Source organism: Gymnodraco acuticeps, unplaced genomic scaffold, assembly GCF_902827175.1.
Source record: "Gymnodraco acuticeps unplaced genomic scaffold, fGymAcu1.1, whole genome shotgun sequence".
Taxonomy (NCBI): Eukaryota; Metazoa; Chordata; class Actinopteri; order Perciformes; family Bathydraconidae; genus Gymnodraco; species Gymnodraco acuticeps.
Genome location: NW_022990838.1, coordinates 438,871 through 457,378, shown reverse-complemented (window position 1 = coordinate 457,378; position 18,508 = coordinate 438,871). Strand labels below are relative to the sequence as shown.

At 40.1% G+C, this 18,508-nt stretch overlaps 1 protein-coding gene across 10 annotated transcripts in view; it reads right to left on the bottom strand.

Annotated features, from left to right (window-relative positions):
* specc1 (sperm antigen with calponin homology and coiled-coil domains 1) overlaps window positions 1–18,508 on the bottom strand; it is a 111,294-nt gene that overhangs the window by 16,588 nt on the left and 76,198 nt on the right. The window lies entirely within an intron of this gene.

Below are 18,508 nucleotides of genomic sequence, written 5' to 3'. Positions count from 1 at the left end.
AGAAGACAAATGACCGGGAAACAAAAATAGAAGAGGAAACAAGGACAGAGGAGGAGAAAACAACAAAAATGAAATGAGAAAGTTTGTAATGAAGGTGAAGAGGGAGAGACAGAGAGGGGAACGTCCTAATATATCATGCAATGAATCACAGTCATGAGCAATGACAGGATGAAAGCCCAGGAAGGGGGGGGGCACGGAGATAAAGACAGGGCAACAGTGAAAGTCACAGAGATGGTGCAGCTGATGAGGGCTCCACCTAGATCCAGCCTGTCTCTGTACAGTTTAATAGACTTTCTCATGATAGGGAAAGGACAGGAACAAGAAAGGAGCGGTTGTGCATAATGCAAATTCACTAAATACATTATACTACAACGATATTGTTGCTACATACAAAAGGAAAAATCCAAGAAAAAAAACTGAACAATGGCAATGTGTTATTCGTCTAAATTCTGAGCTCACTTCACAGCTATTGCAAACATAATACCACTCCTAACCATATATAATTATCTTTACATTTAAAACAGACCAGATCCAAGCACTAGCCGTACTGATTTATTCTTCACTCTCAATGTGTCTATTACGCCTTTGTATCTTTGATCCCCATATTGTTTTTTCAAAAGTTGTCTCCCTGTCTCTTGACCTTTTAAAAAGCCACATCCTGGAAATTTTTCTGTAATAGGTATCAATCTTGTGATTCAAAGTATTTAAATCAGATACATCCATTTACCAGAAGTCTGCCTTTTTTGCACGTACGTATGAGAGCCTCAAATACGTTTTTATTCTTCTCAAACTGGGCCAAGATATTGTTTAGCTGTTGATGTTTTGATGAACAAAAAACAATACAGCACACTCAAAATTATGTATGGGTAACATTTGAGCTAAGCTTTGACCCTAATTTCTAAATTAAACTCCCATTTTCTTATCTTGTGTTTTTGTGTGTCTTTATAGCCCATCACAATGAGATTACTGTGGTCCTTTACTATATGTGTCTACCTGTTTATACCTGTGTCTGCATATTTTCTTTTTGATCTGTAACAAAGAAAAGTGAATAACGACATGTCCAAATGTCAGTGACCCCTTTACTGTGTTCAGTTGTGATTGTATTTTACACTGATGATCTCACTCAAAGCTCTTTAATCCTACATAATTAGAACTTGAAGTAATAGTTACTCTTTAACTCGGACCCTCTTCCCCTCCACAAAGTCTGACCTCAATTCCACCCTCGCATGGGGGTCCATTCCTGTTCCTTCAATGTCTTTGTGCGTGTGCTTGTGTGTGTGTGTGTCTGTGAGCGAGTTTCCCAGACGTGGCCGGATGGCCCAGCTGAGCCTAATGTTCAGAGACTTTGCTCATTGTTTCCATCCATGAACAAACAACATATTTATTTTTGTATGGCTTTTATGGTTAATTGAGGGGGGGGGGGGGGGGGGGGGGGGGGGGGGTGGAGTTTAAAAAGTGTCCTAAATGTAGACATCAAAGAGCCTGATAGATATACAGTCTGAGACTAGTGTATTTCCAACAGACCAGACTTTCTAGAAAGTCTATTGAACATGGCCCAGTAGACATTCTGCTTTTAAATACGAAACGACAAATGTGTTGCAATTTGACTAAATACGAGATTTTACTATTGAAAGTTACGAAAATTGGCCCAACTTGCTATGGGATCACATTCCCATGTTATCTGGCTGCAAACAAACCACACTGTCCATTTAAATAAAGAGCAGGAACATGTGACACACACATAGAAGTCACAAAACATCCGGTTTCAGGCGGTGCAGGACCATGCTTGTTTGAGTCGTATCTTACAGCTGCTTTGAAAAAAGTCGTATAAAAGCGGTCTTGTGTTTCAAGCCTGTGTCCACTCCAGCTCTGACGTGCTCAGCATCCCTTGTGAATCTGAATTTCCTGTGAGAGGCCGTTCTCTCCCAGGGCCGAGTCAATCGGAGCGAGCTTAAGGTCCTCACTGATCGATCTGTGCTTCCCGGAATCTGACATTTGGGGTGTCGGAGCCTGTCTGGGCTCACATCTCCTCCGCTGAGAGTTTAACACAGGTCATATGTTCGACTACTCTAAGGACCTGGAGGCAGCTTGATGAACACACCCCTTCACACACACCCCACATGTTCCCTCATGGATTCAAGTGGCTCATCTCCATAGTGACAGCAATAACATCCTTGTTTTTAAGTTTTCCATCTTTGTGTCAAACCATTATCTGTCAGAGTTGTATGATATATATGCACACTATGCTCACAACAACACATTCACACACTTACGCTTGCTTCTCAATTTGCATGATTTAAAGCACGTAGGCCAGTTTAGGCAAGGCAAGTTTATTTATATAGCACTTTTCAACACAAGGCTATTGAAAGTGCTTTACAAAAAATGAAAGACATTAAGAAAATGGCATTTAAAATCAGTCATTAAAAGAAAAAGTACATGGATAAAAGTTACAGTGCAGTCTAAGATATGAATAGTTCAATTAAAAGCAGCGACAAAAAGAAAAGTCTTCAGCCTGGATTTAAAAGTAGTCAGAGTTGCAGCGGACCTGCAGGTTTCTGGGAGTTTGTTCCAGATATTTGGAGCATAATAACTGAACGCTGCTTCTCCATGTTTAGTTCTGACTCTGGGGACAGAAAGCTGACCAGTCCCTGAAGACCTGAGAGATCTGGATGGTTCATAATTTAGCAGGAGGTCAGAAATGTATTTTGGGCCTAAACCATTCAGTGCTTTATAAACCAGCAGCAGTATTTTGAAATCTATTCTTTGACACACAGGAAGCCAGTGTAAAGACTTCAGAACAGGAGTGATGTGATCCACTTTCTTAGTGTTAGTGAGGACTCGAGCAGCGGCGTTCTGAATCAGCTGCAGCTTCCTAATAGATTTTTTAGTGAGACCTGTGAAGACACCATTGCAGTAGTCGAGTCTACTGAAGATAAAAGCATGGACAAGTTTTTCCAAATCCTGCTGTGACATTAGTCTTTTAATCCTAGATATATTCTTTAGGTGATAGTAGGCTGATTTAGTAACTGTTTTAATGTGACTGTTGAAACTCAGGTCAGAGTCCATGACTACACCTAGATTTCTGGCTTTATCTGTTGTTTTGAACATTGCAGACTGAAGCTCAGCGCTAACTTTTATACGTTCTGACTTGGCTCCAAAAACCATTACCTCAGTTTTATCTTTGTTTAATTGGAGAAAGTTCTGACACATCCAGTCATTGATTTGTTCAATGCACTTACTCAGTGTTTGAATTGGAGCATAGTCTCCTGGTGAAATTGTTACGTAAATGTGTGTGTCATCTGCATAGCTATGGTAACTTATTTTGTTGTTTTTCATTATCTGAGCCAGTGGTAGCATGTAGATGTTAAAGAGAAGAGGCCCCAAGATGGAGCCTTGAGGTACCCCACATGTCATATTTATCAACTCAGATGTGTATTTACCTATAGAAACAAAGTTGTTTCTGTCCTTTAAGTAGGATTCAAACCAATTTAGAACTGTTTCCGAAAGTCCCACCGAGTTTTCCAGTCGGTCTAGTAATATGCTGTGGTCAACAGTGTCAAACGCAGCACTGAGATCTAATAATACTAACACTGAAGTTCTGCCACTGTCTGTGTTTAAGTGGATGTCATTAAAGACCTTTACAAGAGCAGTCTCAGTGCTGTGGTTTGGACGAAAGCCTTACTGGAACACATCGAAACAGTTATTTAAATGCAAGAAATTACTCAACTGTTGAAAAACAACTTTTTCAATGATTTTACCTAGAAATGGCAGGTTTGATATGGGCATGTAATTGTTCATTACTGAAGCATCTAGATTATTCTTTTTTAAGAGCGGTTTAATGACTGCAGTTTTCAGGGCCTGTGGAAAAATACCTGAGTGAAGAGATTTGTTTACTATATGAAGTAGATCTGAGGCCATGCAAGGCAAAACATCTTTGAAAAATCCTGTTGGAATAATATCAAGGCAGCAAGAGGAGGATTTCAGAAGTTGTATAATGTCCTCTAGGTTTTTATCATTAATAATAATAATAATAATAATAATTTCAATTTATATAGCGCCTTTCACGAAACCCAAGGACGCTTTACAATGGGAAGTAACAAAACAAAAAGTAATAATAAAGATACATAGGCTGAAGAAAACAAAAACAGGAACAGGTTGCTGAGTACTGTATATTAGTTGAGGCCAAAGGCCTGAGTGAACAGATGGTATTTGAGGTGTTTTTTGAAGGTGTCCAGAGTGTCTGCATTCCTGATTGCACAGGGGAGAGAGTTCCAGAGGGTGGGGGCTGCGACACTGAAGGCTCTGTTGCCAAATGTTTTCAGCTGTTTCATTAATCTGATGGAATTGTGTCATGATGTCTGAATTGATGTTAAGTGGACACAGAGACAACACATTTGCTGTTCCTGATGCAGAGGCACTGACTGCTTGTCTGATTTTCTGAATTTTGTCAGTGAAAAAGGAGGCAAAATCATTGCACGCCCTGGTGGATAGAAATTCAGAGGCTACTGACACTGGGGGGTTAGTTAGTCTGTCGACGGTAGCAAACAAGGCACGGCGTTGTTTTTGGTAATGATGTCAGAGAAGAACGATTGTCGTGCGTTTTTCAATTCCAAATTATAAAGGCCAAGTCTCTCTTTATAGATTTCAAAGTGAACCTGGAGATTTGTTTTTCGCCACCTGCGTTCAGCTTTTCGACATTCTCTTTTTTTTGTTTTCACGGTCATGGCCTTTCTCCATGGAGATATTTTCTTGCCAGACACTTCCTTTACCTTAGTTGGAGCAATGGCATCTATAACATTTTTAATTTTTGAATTAAAATGATCTACTAGCTCATTTTCTGAGATGTTAGCAGGGGCAAGTGTGGAAGAGAAATTCTGAGTAAACATTTCCCTAGTATTTTTAGTTAAATATCGCTTTGTGGTTATCTCTTTTTGAACATTTTTGTGAACAGAAATAGAGCTCTCAAAGAAAACACAGGAATGGTCAGAGAGTGCAACATCAGTCACCACAACCTTAGAGATATTCAGACCCTTTGAGATAATTAAGTCCAGAGTGTGCCCCTTATTGTGCGTGGGCTCCGTCACATGCTGAGTCAGTCCATAGCTATCAAGAACACAAAACAGTTCTTTAGCCCCTCTGTCCTTTAGCCCCTCTGAGCAGGTTACTGCTCTGTAGGGCGTTTTATCACCGCTGATTTCTCAATCCAATTCAGGATCTGATTTGGGATATTTCAAATATATTATAATAACAATTATTTTGAAGAACCCTCTAACTTTGTGCATAATAATACATTTGACTGTTTACTCATTGTTATTGTTAATGTTCGGATATGTTTGGTATTTCCTCAATATTTAACCTCTTTAGTACATCTTACATGACTCCTTCACAACCTACACTGTGATGTGTGTGGAGTGAATCTTCACACTGTGATTATTACCAGCCATTATCCCCATATTGATCACAGTAAACGTGCCTAGAGTGACATCAGGCTTTGTGTACAGCTACGTATAATCACACAGCTTAACCATGCCCTTGGCAGCTATTTGCACGTAAACATCAGACAACCCCCCGGCACGCTTACAATAGCTCCCGCTCTCTGTTTCACTTTAATTAGGCTGCTGTTTGACCAGAATGTCCGCCAACAATAGGACTGTAATAACAAGTGGCACAGGGCTGACCCTCCCATGGGCTTTGTCTCGCAGAGCGCAGGCTCTGGCTGGCAGATGATATAAGAGCTTGTTTTGAAAGTGAACAGCGATGGGGAAAACTGTCTCTTCAATAGTGAACATTAATTATGTAGCTAGAAGATTCCCAGCATATATGACAAATGAACTAAAGAGCCAATTAGTGTTGAGTTATTAACTCGTTGACCTTATTTCACAGCAGAGAAGAAAGGGCTGCAAAATGTATGTGGATTTATCAATAAAGCTACACCTCACTAACCTTTATCAGAACAGAGCACGAGCATGGCAGAGACAAAGGAAGACAAAGCAGGCTGTCTGGATGTGGTTGCATTTCAGTTCATTTCCTGGAGCTGCAAACTGTGTGAATGATCAGTAAGTATCTGTGCATTACACCTGTACTTCCATGTGGACGGAGGCAACTCTGCAACAGCCTGACCTTTCCAGCAAACATATGAAGCGCAATGCGTCCTCTGACAGTAACCTTTTTCCCTCAGCAAGCCGTGAGACTGTATAACGAGCAGCACTCTACTCCGCTCCATTGACTGTAAATCATGCACAAACACTATAAGTCACATACACAAACATACAGTACATATCCAGGCATCCTAGACAACAGAAATCCCCGCGGATTATAGTGGAATTCACCAGAAAAGCTAAATTCCCAAGAGGTAAAAAACAGCTGCTCTCATATATCTCTGTGGGAAAGTTATACACCAAATCTACAAAATATTTGGGAAATATTTTGGAATCTAAGTAGCAGGACCTTTTGGTCTATCTATAGCTGCTTTCACACCACTTTGCTGTACTTAGTTCCCAGTACTTAGTCCCGCCGAACTCTTTATAGTCTAGCACAGGGGTCCCCACACTTTGTTGGCTGGTGAGCTACTTTTGAAATGACCAGCTCACCGAGGTCTACCAACCAAAAATAAATCCCAAATTGCAAGGGTTGCTGAATAACACGTTTTATTTATACATGGGATAACTACAATAGGGCTGCAACAAACGACTAATTTGATAATCGATTAATCTATCGATTAATGAAACGATTAATCGACTATTCGGACTATTACTGTATGCCTTGCACAATTTCTCAAACGCTCTTATTTAGCCATCAACTTTTAGATGTAGCTTGAGGTTGTTTTAGGCATGTGGAAACTAACAATGAAGACAATAAAGATTAATACTTGATTCAAAAATACATACATTATTAAATTAACTTAACAAATTCTGAACAAAATTAACATTGCTTTTTATTTAAATTAAATAAATAATATTTCACATCAAAAGAAACAACAATGTTTTAACAAATCGTATTAAATAATCTGACAGAACTGTAAACAGAATAGCTGAAACTTTAACAAAATAAAGAGTAACTCTGTTACCTCTAATCATTAACCCATGTTTGTATAATTGAGTTAACTCTGTGTGTTACTGCTAGCATACAGAACACCTGACGTGGAAAAGTTACTCGTGGATGGGGCTAGAGCTACTAGAAAGACAGTGCATTCCTCCGTCTGAATGTGGTGCACTTTTGCTAAATGTTTAGACAAATTGCTCGTGTTACCGCCCTTACATGCTAAACTCTCTTGGCAACGAGCATTGTCCACCTCAAGACGGCTAACATTTAACCACACCTTGGAGCGATTCTCTCCTCCGTGTGTTGCTGCATGTAGCAGCTGCGTGTGTGTAAACTGCCCCGCCCCCTCGCACACAGACGGGGGAGAGAGATGTCTGGATTGGAAAGATCGAAAATACACCGACCATAGACGCATTTTGTTTGTCTTTTTGCATGTTAGAAACGAGTTGGCGACACTAAGGCTGCGAGATAATGTTTTCGTAGCAATAATACATGACCTTTCTCTTTCTCAACTCGCTACTCGGAGGGAAGTCGCTGTCATATGCCGTGTGAACACTCCGATAATGCCTCTCCACGTTACCTTTCTTTGGCAGAGCGACGCTTGCTTTACAAATAAGGCAAATAACCTTTGAATGTCTAATCACAAACAAATATTCTTCCTCCCATTCTGGGTGGAATTGGTATTTTTTTAGCTTTTTGCTCGGTCCCGCACTCGTTTTGTTGTTTGTCTCTTGTTTGTCTCTTTAACTTAATTTGAGTTTTCCCCGGCACTTGACTGATTTTGTATCGCTGTGCATTCTGGGTTAACAGACTGGAAAGCAATAGGTCGCTTTTTCTGTCAGTCAAGTAAACTCCTGAATTAAGTGGCAGGGAGGCCAAGGGAGGAGGGATCAAAACCTGTTTTGTCTATTTTAACGGAGCTGGATATTTTTTTAAAATTTTAAATCGATTGTTGTCAAATTTTATTTTGGGGGGAAAAATGTTTTTTTGGTTGTTCTTTAGAACTACCCTAATCCCTGAAAAAGAGCCAAATTAGACCAGGCCGAATGTGGGAAAGGTGACACAAAAGCCCATAACTTGAGAATGATCACTCTTTTCCTCTTGAGATTAGCTGAGGTATGAACCAGATGGCTGTCCTACATCACCAAATAGTCAGACAATTATTTACCTAAAAGAATACTGAATTATAGTCCTGTAAACTTAGCTTTAGTTTAGACGGAAATTGTACTTTTTGGTGATAGGAACATAGGACTCCATCACTTTTCTCTCATTTATCAGAAATCCCTAAAATATATACCATTACTGAATTATCTAGGGTGCTATTGAACACTAACCAGTAGTTCTATGTAATATGCATTTCAACAACATGTACAAAGAGCAATGTTTCAGACAGCGATACAGTGTCACAGCCCGAACCCAAACCTTTGTTATGGAGTCCTATTGGCAAGGGGTGGATTGTCAGAGATGGGGCCATTCAACCAGTGCTATTTACAAAAACCCCAGCACCTACAGGTACTTTCCTGGGGAGAAAAAAGTTCAAATTTCTGATTGGCTGGGCGAATTGCAAACCACGCCCCGTAAAACTCTGAAAAGTTTTGTGAAGCCGCCATTGTATTTGCTGGCATTAGCATTATTAGCATTAGCCCAGCGCACCAACGGAGAGAGACTAACTTATGGCAACACAAAAAAAAACATGGGAGCGGTGGAGTGATGAGGAGGTGTTGCAGGGCCGTTTCTAGCTTTTTGGGGGCCCTATGCAAGATGCTGTTTGGGGGCCCTAGTTTTGACAGTTTTTTAACTACAATGGGTGGGGAATTCCGAAGCCTTTAAGATGATCTGTGGAGATGCATCAATCTGTTACACTTTAATAGGAAAACAGGCTAATTTCACGAAAACCAAGCAATTGAAAATGACAAAAAATTATATTAAAAAGGTAAACAATAAGGCTCCTCTATGTCAATAAATGCAAGAGATGCAGCATTTTCTCAGCTGTCAGCCCAACGATGATTTGGACTTTATTACCCCCAAAACCCAAGCCACAGCTTTGCTATCATTGCAGTTTAGTCGTGTTTATATCCTACATTGGATTTGTAAGCATATAATGCTTCACCGAACACTCACAGGAGGGGGCTTGGCTGTCTTCAAATAAAGACGGCTCATTTTAATTCTCCCCAAATATATTGAGGCTGAACCTGAACTTTGAATTATCTGCTCCCATCATAATCTTGGCGATCTTGTTAAAATTGTGAATGCAGAATTAGAAATACTATGTAACTGGTTTGCAGTTAATAAATTATCCCTTAATGTGGCCAAAACAAATTACATGTTATTCAATACAAAGTCTGAGAGTAGAAATGACTGCATTATACGGATTTGCAATACCGAGATAGAAAAAGTTGGTGCATGTACATTTTTAGGACTGCTTGTTGACGAAAAACTCAATTGGAAGCACCATATAAATTATGTACAGACTAAACTGTCAAAAACAATAGGTATTTTGTATCATACTAAGAACATTGTTGAAGAAAATATACTCTTTATAACTCTAACTCTATTTCTCCCTTACCTTTACTACTGCTCCGAAATAGGGCAGCAATATGGGGGAACACGTACTCAACAAATCTACAAAAAATAATAACATCCCAAAAATAAGTATTACGAATAGTCTGTGGTGTTGGTAAATATGAACCATGATATGAACACACAACTCCCATATCTAAAAAAACTCAATCTATTCAAATGTGTTGAGATAGTACAGCTTAAAACAGTACTGATTATGCACAACATTTTCCATAACAAAATGCCTAATAACATTCAAAAGCAGTTCCAAACCACAGCGTGAACATATGAATGTAAAAAAAGTCACTTGAAAATAAGTGTTCACAATGTTTATATGCAATTATGCATATATTATTATTATTATTATTATTCATTTGCCAAGTGCATGTGTACCTATGTCAGGGGTCTGCAACCTTTTTGACCAAAAGAGCCATTTTGCTCCTTTTTCCAAAACATTTTTTTGTCTGGAGCCGCAAAACATATTTCATAGTTTTTTATTGTTATATCAGACAAAAACTACAGTTTTTTTGCATTTATTAGGCTATTTATTACATGATATAAAACTGTTAACCTCTAATAAGAAACAAAGAACTCTTATAAGGAGAATTAAAAATAATACACAGGCCTACTTTCAAATAAATTAAACACAGCACTTGGGGAGTCCTCTGCACATTTGAAGGAAAAAAAAAAATTATTAAAATGGGCACACTTTGAAATAAATAAAACATATAGCTGCACCCTAAAAAGAGTTAAAGGTTGGGTAGGTAAGAATGGAGAAACCAGCTCGAGTGCGCTAGAATTTGAAAGTACACAACCGGAAAAAATATGCCTCTTTCTTCAGACTTCCTTACAGAGCCCCTCCTCCAACACACATGAACGTGCACATGACCAATGAGGGCACGAGATAAGTTTGTGCACAGATGGAAGGCTGACAGGCAGGTAGGCCATCCAGTTATTTTAGCCGGCTCAGATGATTGGTCGTGCTTTTTACAGCGCTACGGCTTCCACAGATTAATTTTTGTATGTATTTATTGTCAAAGCATTTAATATATTCATTGCTATCGGGACGTTAAGAGCATTCCATGGAATATAACAAAAAGTGTTTTCTGAAATAAATTACATACCCCATTGAATTATGACTGAAGATCGTCAGCTGTATTCCTCGATACGTAAAGGCTGCACCACCGTTGACAACTTCTCTCTACATATCAAACATACCGGTAAACCAGCATCGTTTGCTGTGAAAGCAGATAACTCTGTCCACACAGAATTAAATCCTGTGTTCCTCCGGTACTTTTCTTTGATTTATCCATAGTTCGCACATTGAGCCGGGGGTCAGGTTATTCGCCTCCAAGAAAAGGTGCTCGTGCGGGACCGTAGCAGGATGTGACTCATATTTTAGTTGACCTAATTAAAACCGTTTTGTTTTTTATTTATGTGTCACAGTATCACCTCAAAATACAAGATACGAAACATTTTCAACCATGCAACAAAATCTAAATAGTCCTACAAATACTTTTATTTCCTTCTTATTTTTGTCTAAGCTCAAGGGAGCCAGAGCAGAGGGCTTAAAGGGCCGCATGCGGCCCGTGGGCCGCGGGTTGCCGACCCCTGACCTATGTATATATTTATATATAGACATTTTAATTTCCAAAAAAAGATAGTTGAAACTGCTATTGACATGTGCAGAAAATGACCCTATATCTAGTTTTCGTATATATATGCATTTATTGTTTTCCTGCCCTAACTTTTATTTAATTATTTCTCCTGTTTTCTTTATTTCTTTGTACTCCTTAATTTCTATACGTTTTTGACGCAATAATGCCGCTGTATTAGGATGATGCACGGGAGGGCTACTTTCCACAAGCTATGCTTCAGCCCTCCCGCTTCTACTAATTTTGTTCATCTTTGTGTGTATGAATAAAAAAAAAAATTGTTTTTCGGATGAATAAAAAAATAAAAAATACTTTCAGCTTGGGGGCCCCCTAGTGGCCACGGGGGCCCTATGCCCCTGCATAGTCCGCATATAGGAAGAAACGGCCCTGGGTGTCGGCGTTCTGGCGATTAATCAATCAATTAATGTTTATTTATATAGCCCAATATCACAAATGTTACATTTGTCTCAGTGGACTTCACAGTTTGTACAGAGTATCAGTATGACAATACGACACCCTCTGTCCTTAGAGACCCTCACATCGTACAAGGAAAAACTTCCAAAAAGGAAAAACCCAACAGAGGAGTGCAATAGATGCCGTGTGTAAATTGAAAAGATAATACATTTACAACATAGGTAGTCCAAATGTTTGGAAATGCGTGTGTCTATAATAATAAGATGAATCCACGAAGATATCCACCCAGGGCTTATGATCCAGGACCACAGCAACAGGATCAGCCACCACTCAGGATCCCAGCGTAGATAGACACCAAAAACAAATTTGGGGAAGCTGGGTTATTCGGAACATGAGAGTACACAGGTACAGACAGAGAGAAGGAAGAAGTAAAGTGTCCCCTGACAGTCTAAGCCTATAGCAGCAAAACTAGGGGCTGAATCTAATCAGCCCTAACTATACAAGCCTTATCAAAAAGGAAGGTCTTAAGCGCACTCTTAAAAACGGATAGGGTGTCTGCCCCCCGAACACAAACTGGAAGCTGATTCCACAAATGTGGAGCTTGATAAGAAAAGGCTCTGGCTCCCATTGTACTTTTAGAGACTCTAGGAACAACCAACAACTGTGCATTCTTGGAACGCAATGCCCTAGTAGGACAGTAGGGTAATGAGTTATTTAAGGTAAGATGGCGCCTGTCCATTAAGGGCTTTGTAGGCGAGAAGAAGCATTTTAAATGATATCCTGTGTTCTATAGGGAGCCAGTGTAAGGCAGCCAGAACAGGAGTAATGTGGTCCCTTTTCCTAACTCTGGTTAGTACACGTGCTGCAGCATTTTGAATCAGCTGAAGCGACTTAACTGACTTCTTGGTACACCCTGATAATAGAGAGTTACAATAATCCAGCCTAGAAGTAACAAATGCATGGACTAGTTTCTCTGCATCGTTTTGAGGCAATGCCTGATTTTTGCAATGTTACGTAGATGGAAGTAGGCGGTGTTGGAGCTATATATATCTCTTTATATTATTTAATAGTTTAACATTTATTTTCGTGCTGTTTATAGTGTTTATTATTATCATTTATTTATATGTATTCTTAGTTAGTTAAAGTTAAATAAGTTAAAGTAGTTTCTATGCTTTTATTTTGAAGGCATGTTTTGGGCACTGGGTGATTAGAGCACCTGGTGTAATTGTATATATTGGAGACAGGTGGGTGGTGGGAGCCAGAGCACTAGTAGGCAAACGGTTTTTTACCAGTGTGTTTCAAGCCACACAAAGGAAAGCCATAGCTTAAGGAAAAGAGGTATAGGAAACCTGTTCATTGTACTATATTATTGGAATAAAATGCACAAATGGAGGTTCTTGTCTGGACTTGGATGATCATTGCCCTGCGTAAGATCCGCCAACTAGTGCCTCGGCGGCTGTTTTAGTTCTATAGGATTTTGGCCGCGACAGGCGGTCCTTGAGATTGATTTTATGTGGGCGTTAAAGGATAAATCCTGATCAAATATAACACGATCCATGGGCGGTGGTGGCGAAGTCCATAGGGACTTGGCTTGGCGACTGGAAGGTCACCAGTTCAAGTCCCGGAAGGACCAAGTGCTACCGAGGTGTCCCTGAGCAAGGCACCGTTCCCTAAAACTGCTCCCCAGCTATGGGCAAATAGCAGGGGCAGATGGGGCTCATAGCCATGGAAGGACACTCTGAACTAAAAACCAGGACTGAGAGGAGTTGCGCCCCCCAGTTCTTAATAAGCATAGTAAAGCCAACCATGAAGAACAAAGTCATCCCAAATCCTATACTTCCTGCGGCGAGAGTCCGCAGAAACATCGCGGCGGATGGTGAACTGGCCAGATGTATGGAGAACCGGGATGACTGGAAGCGACGATGGAGGGCTCGTCTGAGGACGACCTAGAGAAATATAACACCAAGATTCCTTACAGTCTCACTGGAGGCCAAATTAATGCCATCCATAGTTAGTATATCTTAAGATAATTTGTTTCGTAGATTCTTTGGGCCGAGTACAATAACTTCAGTTTTGGCCGTGTTTAACATGAACAAGTTTAAAGTCATCCACGTTTTTAAGTCCTTGAGGCAGTCTTGAATTTTATTTAGATGATTAATTTCATCAGGCTTGATTGATAAATATAGATGAGTATCATCCGCATAACAATGAAAATTTACAGAATGATTCCTTATAATATTGCCTAACGGACATATATAATGTGAACAAAATAGGTCCGAGCACTGAGCCCTGTGGCACTCCATGGCTAACTTTGGTTTGCATGGAAGATTCATCGTTGACACATACAAACAGAGCGTTCAGATAGATAGGACCTAAACCAGCCTAATGTAGTTCCCTTTATGCCAACTAAGTGCTCTAGTCTTTGCAATAGGTGCAAATGCAGCACTGAGATCGAGCAAGACAAGAATATAAACAAGTCCTTTGTCTGAGGCTATTAGAAGGTAACTTGTGACTTTAACCAGAGCTGTCTCTGTGCTATGATGTGTTCTAAAGCCAGACTGAAAATCTTCAAATAAATCATTGTTTTTTAAGTAATCACACAACTGTTTTGCGGCTGCTCTCTCAAGAATTTTTGAGAGGAACGGAAGATTAGAAATAGGTCTATAGTTGGCTAAAACCTCTGGATCGAGGTTGTGCTTTTTAAGAAGCGGTTTTATCACTGCTACTTTGAATGACTGTGGAACATAGCCTGATAATAAAGACATATTCATAATATTTAATAAAGAAGTGCTAATTCATGAAAAAACTTCCTTTAACAGCTTAGTTGGAATCGGGTCTAAGATACAGGTGGATGGATTAGAAGAAAGAATCATTTAATTTAATTGTTCAAGGTTTATGGCTGAAAAGCATTCTAGTTTACTATCTAGTGTAGTATTAGAACTTACGTATCCGGGAGCTGTTGATAACACTATACTGGTCAAAGGCAAGAGGTCATTAATTTTGTTTCTAAGAGTAACAATTTTATCGTTAAAAAAGCACATAAAATCATTACTACTGAGTGCTATGGGAATAGAAGGCTCAATAGAGCTCGGAAGGCTTCAGCAGAAGCTGCTGGGAGTCCCGGGGGGGGGGGGGGGGGGGGGGGGTGCAGCGCTATTGCAGGGGGGGCGCGTGAAGCTTGGTAAGAAGTTGTAAACAAACGTTGTTTGTTCGTAAAATCAATAAAATTGATACATTTTTAACACAACCGGCAGTTAAAAGAAAAGTGGACGAGCCCACGACAAGTATTCAGCTATAATGCCGAAATCAACAAAGTATGGTGAGGCATATATCTCCCTTGACATCTAACGTGTTCGGTGAGGAGATCTCTCTCTCTCTCGTCTGTGTGGGGCATCTCGCTCACAGACTCGCTGCAGCACTGTGCACACAGAGGCCATGGCCGTTTCTCAATGTCGAGTATACCTGCTGCAGAGCCACTATTTCAAGTATACTATGTCATCGAGTGGCGCCGAATGCTGGGCATTTAACATGCATTTAAACAGTCCTTCTGCGCCACTAGATGATGTAGTATACTTGAAATAGTGGCTCTGCAGCAGGTTTACTCGACATTGAGAAACGACCACAGATCCGCTGGTGAAGAACATAGCGTTCAAAAGTGACAATCTAATCCACAGAGCTCGATGTGGTCAATAGAGGCAAAGTCCCTCCCTTTCCGGTGGACCTCATGGGACCTTATTTCAGAAAAATTATGTATTGAAGTCAATGGCAAGAGAAAACTTCAAACCAGTTTGAATTGTGCCATGAATTACACATATGATGTTTGTCAATCTTAAAAAAATCATTTCCATGTCAAAAAAGTCAGTTTGTCGTAAAACTGTTGAAATATAAGACTATGAAAAATACGCAACTAGAAAGACTACAAATCCCAGAGTCGCATAAGTGATGTCATAACTGATGTCATAATTGTTTTCCTCCACTAAATATAAGAGATAGCCAAGATAAGATAACTTTAACAAGATGCCTGTGTGCTTAGTACCAGGTCGTAATCATAGACTGTATATATAAAGCGTTGTAATCATACCAGCAATGGGTCTTGCTCGTTCTTTCGCTTCCCGTCTGATGAAAGGACCAGGAGTGGCTGGACCAAGTTAGCTACCTAGCTAGTAGCAAGCACGTTAGTTAGCATTACAGCCTTAGCCTTGACATTTTTATTAGCCTTAACATGAAGTAACATTAAGTAACCCAAAATGTTAAACAGTAAGAGTAGTAGTCATATTCACATCGTGAACCCTTTGAAGAGTACTGTCACACCGGTAACCGTATGATCATTCTATAATACACCGTGTAAGCCCGGATGCCCCCGGGGGAGAAATGCTAACGCTAAGAGTACATTAGCATCTGCGATCTTTTCTACTTCATGCTATCTTTATTTCACACCAGAACCATAACAAAAACGTTTAAACAATGAGAACAATAAATAAAATAAATGACAATAATTTGTATTGAATACAATTAAGCATCATCTATAAACAACTTTTTTGTTTTTCGCTTCTGGCGTCTTTTTTGTCAACAAGCCGAGGCGCAGCGGCCCACTTGCAGCCATGCTTCTCGTCTTCTCACATGCTCTGGCAGCTAGCGCGTGCACGAGAGAGGGGAGGCACAGTGTGCTTGAGAGGGGAGGGACTGCAGGCTAGTGATGTTACGTATTGCGCCGAGGCTTCGGAGCGTGTGTCGAGTAATCCCCGAAGCTTTTTGTGAAGCATGTATCGAGGCTTGTATCGTTTTGGGCCAGTGACGTCATCGATGACAAACGAAGCCTCGCTGCCTGTCGACACCACGTGACTGCTTCACGAAGCGATTCAGATCGGTTGAACCCATACAGTCTATGGTTGAACCACAACGCTCATAATACCCATGGATGTATAACAAGAACCATATTACCCCTCCTGTACCCGGGCCCGGTGACACGATGGAATGAAGAGAGCTCAGACCCTCACTTATATAAAGGTCGGAACATGTCATAAGTATAAATGGATGCAAGCATAAATAAATGTAGGAATAAAAACATCAATAAAAACATCAATAAATACAGGAATACATATCTTTCAGTGTTTTCAGGGAGCTTTAGTGTGTGTGCTGTGGCTCAGCTGGAAAGCAGTTGACTCATGACCGCAGGGTCCCTGGTTCAACGACTGAACAATACGTATTTTGTTGTTGTTTATAAAAGCTACAGCTAAATGAGACAATGTAGGCCTAGTTAATAAATGTATTCTTTGATATGGTTTAGCCTTTCTCAGGCTACAACATGGTTACGTTTATGAATATTATTAAGGAATACAAATCCCTCTTTGCAATGTGTACCAGCCTCCTTAGGCTTTTCAATCACAATCATTAAACTGGAATAAATACAATATTGTTAACATGAAAATATGATTTAATGTTCGTTGTTTAGAGTTATTCTAAGGCTTTACTCATTGGGGACTCGGTATGAGAGAGCACACTGTTCAGATGTCCAATCTGCCTGTTTTACACACTTTGACCAACAGGGGGTTTGTGTTCAAATGAAGCCCATGATGAAGCCTCATGAGATGAACCCTTTTGCGAACCAATTGGCTCGAAAGCTTCAAAGCTTCATAAGGCTTCATCTTGCCATCACTACTGCAGGCACGGCTGCAGTGCAGGGAGTGGAAGCAGAGCGCTGAATACACACGGCTCTTATTAAAACGGCACTTTCTCACCGGAGTACTTAAAGTACAGATACTAATGAAACGGAGGAATCGTAACGTTTTTAACGGCAGGGTATCGCGGTACCTTTCAAGTATTGGTACACCGTGCAACACTAATCTGCACAAATGGTTAACATTGAACATTAAAAAGATCAGGCAGTTCAGGGAGAATCGAAGGGAGGAAGGCAGGCAGGCAGCTTTGCATGACATTCTTCTGGACGTGTTTCATTGGCTGCGTTTCACTTCGGTTAAATGGATTCCTTGCGTCCCTCACTTGGGTTGTTTCCTTGCGTCTAGTCCCTCCCACCAGGGAAGCAAGGAGAGATGCAAGGAAACCACGAGAAGCAGGGAAATGAGTTTTAAGAGCAATGGGACGTCCTTTCCTCCGGAGCGTCACGTGAAGCGACGTCCGTTTGTGATGACGCTGCACAGCTGATCGTCTGACAGCAGCTCTGTCCCCGTTATTTCCACACACACCCCCGCCTCTGTTAGTACACATTTACTGACACAAACATTTGTATCATCTGTTGTAGATCCCAATAAATAAAATAAAATAAGAACTCATTCTCAAAAAAGATAAACGCCATTCTTAAAATGTATAAACGAACAATAGTTTGATTAATATTGATTAGAGTGCACAATAGAAATAAAATAATTGAGAGAAGAAAAAGAGATATGTTATCTATCAAAACCCAGTTAGATTAACATTTATTGGATTGCACACTTTGTTTGTTTGTTTGGATATGTAGTAAATTAACATTTTAATAGCACTTAATGACTGACTGAATGGAAATGACAATAAATGAAAATGTAAAACGAAAAAAGCGATCATGAAAATGTTTCCAATAAATGAATAAAATGATTTTTGACCACTTTGTTGTTCAGATATATCACATATTTGTAACTAAATGAAACAGGAATTGAAACAAAACACGGTATAAACTGAGGAGTGACTTTCGTGAGGTTCATGTATTTTCTTCACTCCGCTGGGAAACTGCTCTCATGTCAAGAAGCATCAGATCAGTGCATGCACAGCATCGTCAAATCAGTGAGCGATACACAGTAAGGGGGCGGGGCGAGTGTCTGAGGATTTCATCGAAGGATGGTCTGGTG